Raw genomic sequence first — 8,664 nt, 5'->3', positions numbered from 1 at the left:
TTATCAAACACTTCCCATCCCTTAGATCTGCCAAATTCCTCATTTTTGCACAAACCCTAGTTTCTAGCTACAACCTGGCAATTTTCTAGGTTGGGCCTGTGTTTTGCCCTTTTGGACCCCTTCCCCTCACTCAATCCCTAAGATTCCACTTTCCCCTGGTTCCTAACATCCCTCCCTACTTCCAAAAATTTCCCCAAGAATTTAGAAGCCCCTTATCCCCTTCATTTCGCTTCATTTCGACAAAATTCCTTGTTTCACACATCGGGACAAGTCGCACTCAAATGATGTTTTAGAGAAGTAAAAGATGAATTTTGGAAAAATGAGAGATTTTTTTGTCCACAACATGCCAAGGAAGAAAAACCTCCTTCACTTTTTTCACAGGTGTCATGGTTTGAGAGAAACGTCAAGAATACCGTTGCCTCAGGAGAATCAAAGGCACCTCTGAAGTGACCTTGGGAAAATCACGTTTTCTCCTAGATTGGTTGGCCAAATGATTTTCTTGATGGGTAAAATGATAACTAGACACAAATATATTTCCAATGAGCTATCATGAGCTCAATTTGGGGTTGAGGAAGGCATTCAAAGGTTGACTGAAACAACACTCTTCCTTGAGGCAGCCTTATTTGGCACTTTTTTCCTAGTCTTGGGAGATTTAATTTTTTACAGGACAAATCAACTCCAAATCGAAAATTTCTAGTTGAGTTGGAAAGTAGACTCAACGACCTTTCCAACGAGCTATCCTGCGCCCAATTCTGACACCGGGAAGGCCTCCAAAAGCCTTCTGCAAAAGCGCGACCCGTTGGGTGGTGCGCGACCCGTCAGAGGCTCTCCCACAGTTCAGAAAAACAACGCGTGCGACCCGTTGAACCGGCTTTCTGCAAACTTCAAAGAAATTTCCCAATCTTCCTCCAAATCATCTAATTTGTTCAAGGTAGGCTCTTTGCACATCATTTTTGTGGTTGGTGATGGATGTAAGCCCTCATGCTATGATTTTAACCTCAAATCTTGCAAATGAATAGACTTATATGGCTGCAATATTAATGAGCAAACTGTGCTAGGGTTTATGGTGTTTCAAGCTGTTTTTCCCTTTGGTTGGTTTCCTTCCCTTCCCTTTTGCCCACACTCATATGTACATTTCTTTTCCCCATATTATTTTATAAATAAAATACAAACCCTCCCTTCTCCCTAATCACTAAAAGTGTAAACCCTACCCCTCTCCCAAAATTCAAAACCCTAATCTCCCTCCACCATATGCATGTGTAAACACTAAAAATTGTTGGTGAACATGTAAAAGGTTTTGTGCATATGTTTCCCTATCTTCCCCTGTAATGCATGTTTTCATATTCCCATATGTTCACTTTCATACATGTTTTTTCCCATATGCAGCGATCTTTGCAAATGATTTCCCAATATCCCTGATTATAAATATGTATTCCTATATGCATAATTGTTTGCAAATTTTCCTTAAATTCCCTGTTATATTTATATATTCCCAATTCCTTGTACAAAGGTCCCTCCCCTAACATTTCCCTCATGTCATTGTCCCCTTGAAACAACATAGAATTCAGTACTTTTTACAGGCAGAAATAGTAGTACATTTTGTCCACTCTGCTCTCAAAACCATGTTAGAAACCGAGACCGACTATGAGCAAAGCGATGACCGTGAGTCAACATCAGAGGTTGAGGTACAAAGGAGAAAAATCACTATTGGGCAAGGATGCATGTATGCAAAGCCAAAATGAAAGTGTTTCAAAGGAGGTTGACCGAGACTCAAAAACGGAGAAAGAAGCCAAATCCCCTCCGTATCTTGGCTGAGGCTTCACTCAAGGATCATGGCACTCATTAGCCTAGTCACAGCTCAAATCCCAAAAAATTCTGAGAATTTTGGGTAATTTTGGCAATTTTTGGAAATTTACAGGTTTTGGCTCCTCAACGGGTCTCACCCCGCGCGCGACCCTTCATCAGGACAACTTCATTTTGCAAAAACAAAGCATTTCTGGATTTGTCATGCAAAGTTACATATGCTTGTGGATGGACTTGAGTTTTTATGGAGTTTTGGGCCTCCAAAAGGTCAAAATACATGCAAAATTTGACTTTCTGCCCCTTTTTTGAGTTGCAGAAACCAGTCTTGGAAGAATTAAGTTTTTACAGGGAAAATGACCTCCAAATTCAAAAATTCTAGTTAGGTTGGAAAGTGGACTCACAGACCTTTCTAACAAGCCCACTTTTTCTCAATTCTGATACCGGGAAGGCCTCCAAACAGAGCTACAAAGGTGTGCGACCCGTTGAGAAAAGGTGCGCGACCCGTTGAGAAAATTTTGCCAGATTTGACCAGTTCAGCCCAGAAAACGCAGTTTGGCTCTAGTTTGACTTTTTGAGGTTGATGATGGTCCTCTTGGATGTAATTGTGACACTTTTTGGATACTTTTACTCTTGTTTAACTCTTCTAGAAGATTTTCTCATGTAAAGGGTAAAAATTGAATGTATGAACTGGTTTCCAAGTTTATAGAGACAAGTTGTTTTGACTGCCTATTTTGTAGTGCTTAGTTTAGAAGTGGTTCAAACAGCTGCTAGGATAGTGAGCTCGACCCATGGAGGCAGGGAAAGAGGTTAGATCATCTATATTATGTACTTTCTTGCTCATTTTCATGGTTGGACTCTTGAGGGAGCAGCAGCTCATTGTATTATTTTACTGTATCTCTGCAATTTTTGGCAAGGAAGACCAGGGTTTTGTAGTCATCTTTGGGATTCTTGTGGGCTCATGTGTTGATGGTGTGCTTCTTCAAGTCATTGTAAGCTCTGTTATGTGATTCATTTTCCTTCTATACTTCTGCATATTAAACAAATGAAGTGTTAAAGTAAGAATTCATGCTTGCCATGCTCTGCTTTTAAGTTTGTTTAATTTTGATGTTTTCTACTGTCTAAAGAGAATTCAAAGTCGTTGTTTGCTCTCTTTAGCTTTCTCTCTTTCACTCTTGACCATCTATTTCAGTGAAAAAGCATCAACACGGTCTCCTACCTCGCCCCAAAGACTCCCCTGTAGAAACTGTGTCCCATCCCCGCAGCCAAAATTGCCCTCTCCTCAACTTGCCACCAAAAAACCAAAAACCCCAAAATCAACCTTTCTAATCAGTTTACTAGCCTAATATCAGTGTTACCTTGTTGGTCATCTCCCTAATTGAAGATTTTCCGAGAGAGACCGGAGAGAGCCTTCTCCTGCCCCGTAGGGCTAGCTACGAGGCTGAATGGTTTGATGTAGCTTTGAGGTTTGCCTTTCTCAGCCTGAGGTGAAATTTCAAACGCTAACATACTGGCGACCATACTGGGGAGAACAAACTAATCATCTGCTCATTGACGTGTTATTTCATAAGTCTTAGACGGAGCCTGAAGTTACCCCAGGTAGCCTTCGAAAACGCTCTTGTTTTACATCAGCGTTAGTAGATAAATGCTGCTTCAATCTATCTCCGTGAGCTTGTGAACATAGCGCTTCATTGACACTTTACTCCAGTACATGTATCAAGTTCAGATCTGATGGTTGATGGTGAACAACGATCAGACACTTGAAAGGCTGAAATCATTCACTTGGCGACTCTAAATCATTTTTGAGATCAGATCCAAAGACTCCACTGGAGGATGATCCCGACCAGCAGAAACATGAAAGGACAATATGAACATATCAGGTACTCAAGTTGGAATTTCATCCAAGACATTTTGTTCTTTGTCATAAATTATTTCTTCTCTTTTCCCAAGAATGTCAAGATTGCGTTGCAAAGTATACTATGCTTGAGAAGAGATCCTCGGCCTGCCGTTGATTCTTTCCCTTTGAAGATTGTGAATACCAAATATTTGCATGCTTTTGAGCTTGATCAAGATCCTTTTTCCGAATTTTGTGATGACCATCTTCAAATTGATGAATCCCAAGCAACCAAGACTAATTCTATACATGTTGTACATACCCCTACACCTTGTAAAATTCCAGATCGGTATAAACCTCTTGTTTTACCTTCTGTTCTCCATGCTTTCCCCAAAAACTATGATTTATACTTGCCGAGGTTTGACGGTGAATGTAAGAATGTCAACGCTGAGCAACATGTGCAGAATGTTGAGAATTTTCTAGATCTTTTTGAAGTTGATGAAAAAGATGTTAGTATAAGGCTTTTTGCTCTTTCTTTGCAAGCTAAAGTGAAGAGTTGGTTCAAAACCCTGCCTGATGCAAGCATTTCAGATTTCCAGCAGTTTGTCAAAGTTTTTCTCGACAGGTGGATGATCGGGCAGAACCTTTTCTTGATTGTAGAAGAGTATAACCATCTGAAAAGACTACCAGGGGAGACAGTACAACAGTTTTCAGCGAGATTTAATCAAGTTTACTATTCAATCCCAGTTGATAAAAGGCCTACTCCTAGATCTGCTCTCTTTCACTATCCGGGTGCCTTTGATCCGGAGATGGAGTTTCAGCTAAGAGAAAGAGATATTGCAACACTTCACGAGATGCAAAACAGTGCAGTAAATATAGAAGCGCATCTGCTGATCCGACGGGCAAGGATGAAGGAAGAAGAAATGAAAAACATAGATCCGGCCGAATCAACATCTCTAGAGGTAAAGCTTAACATTTTGGTAAGTGCAGTGGAAAAGATGATGGACAAGATCAACACAAGGAAGGATTATGATGTTCAAGCTCATGGCTCGCTGCTTGAAGAAGAACAAGTTGCTGATCCAAAACATTTTGTTTCTTACCCTAGTTGTCGTAGTGATTGTTTTATAGATCATTGTGAAGAAGAGAGAGCTGTTGATATGATGTGTATGTTTGATGATGATTTGCGTCATAATGATCAGTATGATGATGATTATGTTCTCCAAACAAACGCTAATCTTGCAGACAAATCAACAGCTAGTTTGTGGGAGGAAGAAGTTCACTTTCAGCAGCTTGAATACAATGTTCAGCCATCACATATCAGCTATGACATTGATGAGGAAAGTGCAGCAAAGTTTGAAGTAAGTGAAGAATCTTTTCCTCTTTGTTTTGATTCGTTTCAGTTCATCAGAGAGAATTACCATGCAATCAGAAATCAAATGTCAACAAGTCTTGATTTGAAACATATTGAGAGCAATGAGAACCGTGTACAAGACTTCTCATATTCAGATTTGCAGCCCCCGAAAGCCATTGATTGTCAAGTTGCAGCTGAAGACTTGGAAGTGGACACACATGATCTAATGATTCAAGGTGACTCCGTACCATTCTGTTTTGAATCATTTCAGTTTTTGAAGGGTAGATTGCATAGTAAATCTTCAAATGAACAGCCTATCACAAATCAGCAATCTCTCACTGTTAATGTTGAGGATGAGACAGATAACAAAATTCTTGAGCAGCCTGTAGCATTAAATTTGCAGCCACCAAATGAAATTGAAGGGCAGATTACAGATGAAGCTGTGGAAGATGATTTGATGATGCCGGAAGATTCTATACCCTTTTGTTTCGAAGCATTTCAGTTTATAAGGCAGAATCTTCATAAAATCTCTCAAGAAAAAGATGAACAGCTAGAAGGATGTCATACATTTTCAATGGATACATTGCAGCAGTCTTTTCAAGTTTTTTATGATCCAATAGCTGATGTTTTAGATGAGGTTTGCAGTCAAAGTTTTTTTCCATTGATTACAGGTGAGCTTGAAACATGTGCTGATATGAATTCGATCCAGCAGCCGGTTTCTTTGTCATTTTCAGCAGAGGTCTCATCACAAGGCTTAGATCAACATTTGCATTCCTGGTATGAGGATAAGAGAAGTAATCCATTGGGTGAGCTAAGTTCCAGTGTGCTCGAATTTCATGATCCTTATGCAGTGTTTTTGGAGGCGGACAGAGACTTCATATCATTCAACGGATCTGTTTCCAAGTTGTCATGGGAGTTGCCTTTCAGTAGTTCTCTCTTGTTGGTCATAAGTGAGAACTTGCGGAGATTTCAAACAGCAGATGGGATGCTTACTTGGTTGCATTGGTTGTTTCATTTCACTTGATCAGGTGATGAATGAAACTGTTAGAGTAGGTTGTGATGAATAAGGTCCACTTTGAGCATCATTTTCAGTTGGTCGATTGTGTTTAAGTATTGAGTCAGTTTTTAGTTGAGTCATGAGTCCTTTGTTAGTCAATTTTCAGTCTTGTTGTTAAGTTAGTTTGAGTCGGTTTTCAGTCATGCATTTCAGCTTGAGTTATTGACTCCATTGCCCAATGGCTGAAAGCACTGGTCTGCTCTCCCAGAGGTCTAAGGTTCTTGGTACCTCCAAGGAGCTACCATTCCCATTGGAGCCAATGTTAGTGTTAGTCTTTCCAACCTTCCTCCAGTGATCAAATATGCTCTTACAAAGTGGTTTCAGAGTGTCAAGGTCAAATTTTGTCATTTCAAAGAGTTTTCAAGCAAAATTTGGTCACTAGGCATTAGGTCTAGGGTTTGCTCTCACTCTTTTCAAAGTTGCCTGAATGCCAATCTATGTCACTATTCAGCTGAGTCTATCATCATTCATAGGGTTGTCATTATCATGTCAGTGTCTAATGAGTCATTTTACATCTTGTTCATGTTTCAGTTGTGCCTTAGCAAGTTCATTTCCCTCTCCTAGGGTTTTGAAGCCAATTTCTCTTGGACGGTCAAATCATCGGCAAAACTTGTATCCAGATGTTCATACACCTTCCCCTATCCTTAAAGTACCTTATCAAATACTTCCCATCCCTTAGATCCGCAAAATTCCTCATTTTTGCACAAACCCTAGTTTCTAGCTACAACCTGGCAATTTTCTAGGTTGGGCCTGTGTTTTTCCCTTTTGGACCCCTTCCCCTCACTCAATCCCTGAGATTCCACTTTCCCGTGGTTTCTAACATCCCTCCCTACTTCCAAAAATTTCCCCAAGAATTTAGAAGCCCCTTATCCCCTTCATTTCGCTTCATTTCGACAAAATTCCTTGTTTCACACATCGGGACAAGTCGCACTCAAATGATGTTTCAGAGCAGTCAAAGATGAATTTTCGAAACCTGAGAGAGGTTTTTGTCCAACACATTCCAAGGAAGAAAAACCTCCTTCACTGTTTCCACAGGTGTCATGGTTTGAGAGAAATGTCAAGAATACCGTTGCCTCAGGAGAATCAAAGGCACCTCTGAAGTGACCTTGGGAAAATCAAGTTTTCTCCTAGCTTGGTTGGCCAAATGATTTTCTTGATGGGTAAAATGATAACTAGACACAAAGATATTTCCAATGAGCTATCATGAGCTCAATTTAGGGTTGAGGAAGGCATTCAAAGGTTGACTGCAACAACACTCTTCCTTGAGGCAGCCTTATTTGGCACTTTTTGACCAGTCTTGGGAGATTTGATTTTTTATAGGTCAAATTAACTCCAAATTGAAAAATTCTAGTTGGGTTGGAAAGTAGACTCAAATACCTTTCCAACGAGCTATCCTTTGTCCGATTCCGACACAGGGAAGGCCTCCAAAATCCTCCTGCAAAAGCGCGACCTGTTGGGTGGTGCGCGACCCGTCAGAGGCTCTCCCACAGTTCAGAAAAACAACGCGCGCGACCCGTTGGGAGGTGCGTGACCCATTGAACCGGCTTGCTGCAAACTTCAAAGAAATTTCCCAATCTTCCTCCAAATCATCTAATTTGTTCAAGGTAGGCTCTTTGCACATCATTTTTGTGGTTGGTGATGGATGTAAGCCCTCATGCTATGATTTTAACCTCAAATCTTGCAAATGAATAGACTTATATGGCTGCAATATTAATGAGCAAACTGTGCTAGGGTTTATGGTGTTTCAATCTGTTTTTCCCTTTGGTTGTTTCCTTCCCTTCCCTTTTTCCCACACTCATATGTACATTTCTTTTCCCCATATTATTTTATAAATAAAATACAAACCCTCCCTTCTCCCTAATCACTAAAAGTGTAAACCCTACCCCTCTCCCAAAATTCAAAACCCTAATCTCCCTCCACCATATGCATGTGTAAACACTAAAAATTGTTGGTGAACATGTAAAAGGTTTTGTGCATATGTTTCCCTATCTTCCCCTGTAATGCATGTTTTCATATTCCCATATGTTCACTTTCATACATGTTTTTTCCCATATGCAGCGATCTTTGCAAATGATTTCCCAATATCCCTGATTATAAATATGTATTCCTATATGCATAATTGTTTGCAAATTTTCCTTTAATTCCCTGTTATATTTATATATTCCCAATTCCTTGTACAAAGGTCCCTCCCCTAACATTTCCCTCATGTCATTGTCCCCTTGAAACAGCATAGAATTCAGTACTTTTTACAGGCATAAACAACAATACATTTTGTCCACTCTGCTCTCAAAACCATGTTAGAAACCGAGACCGACTATGAGCAAAGTGATGATCGTGAGTCAACATCAGAGGTTGAGGTACAAAGGAGAAAAATCACTATTGGGCAAGGATGCATGTATGCAAAGCCAAAATGAAAGTGTTCCAAAGGAGGTTGACCAAGACTCAAAAACGGAGAAAGAAGCCAAATCCCCTCCGTATCTTGGCTGAGGCTTCACTCAAGGATCATGGCACTCATTAGCCTAGTCACAGCTCAAATCCCAAAAAATTCTGAGAATTTTGGGTAATTTTGGCAATTTTTGGAAATTTACAGGTTTTGGCTCCTCAACGGGTCTCACCCCGTGC

The sequence above is a fragment of the Pinus tabuliformis genome, chromosome 5_1, assembly GCF_031772625.1.
Source record: "Pinus tabuliformis cultivar Carrire ecotype Pingquan chromosome 5_1, CPIR1, whole genome shotgun sequence".
NCBI classification, from domain to species: domain Eukaryota; kingdom Viridiplantae; phylum Streptophyta; class Pinopsida; order Pinales; family Pinaceae; genus Pinus; species Pinus tabuliformis.
This window is presented reverse-complemented; position numbering follows the sequence as displayed.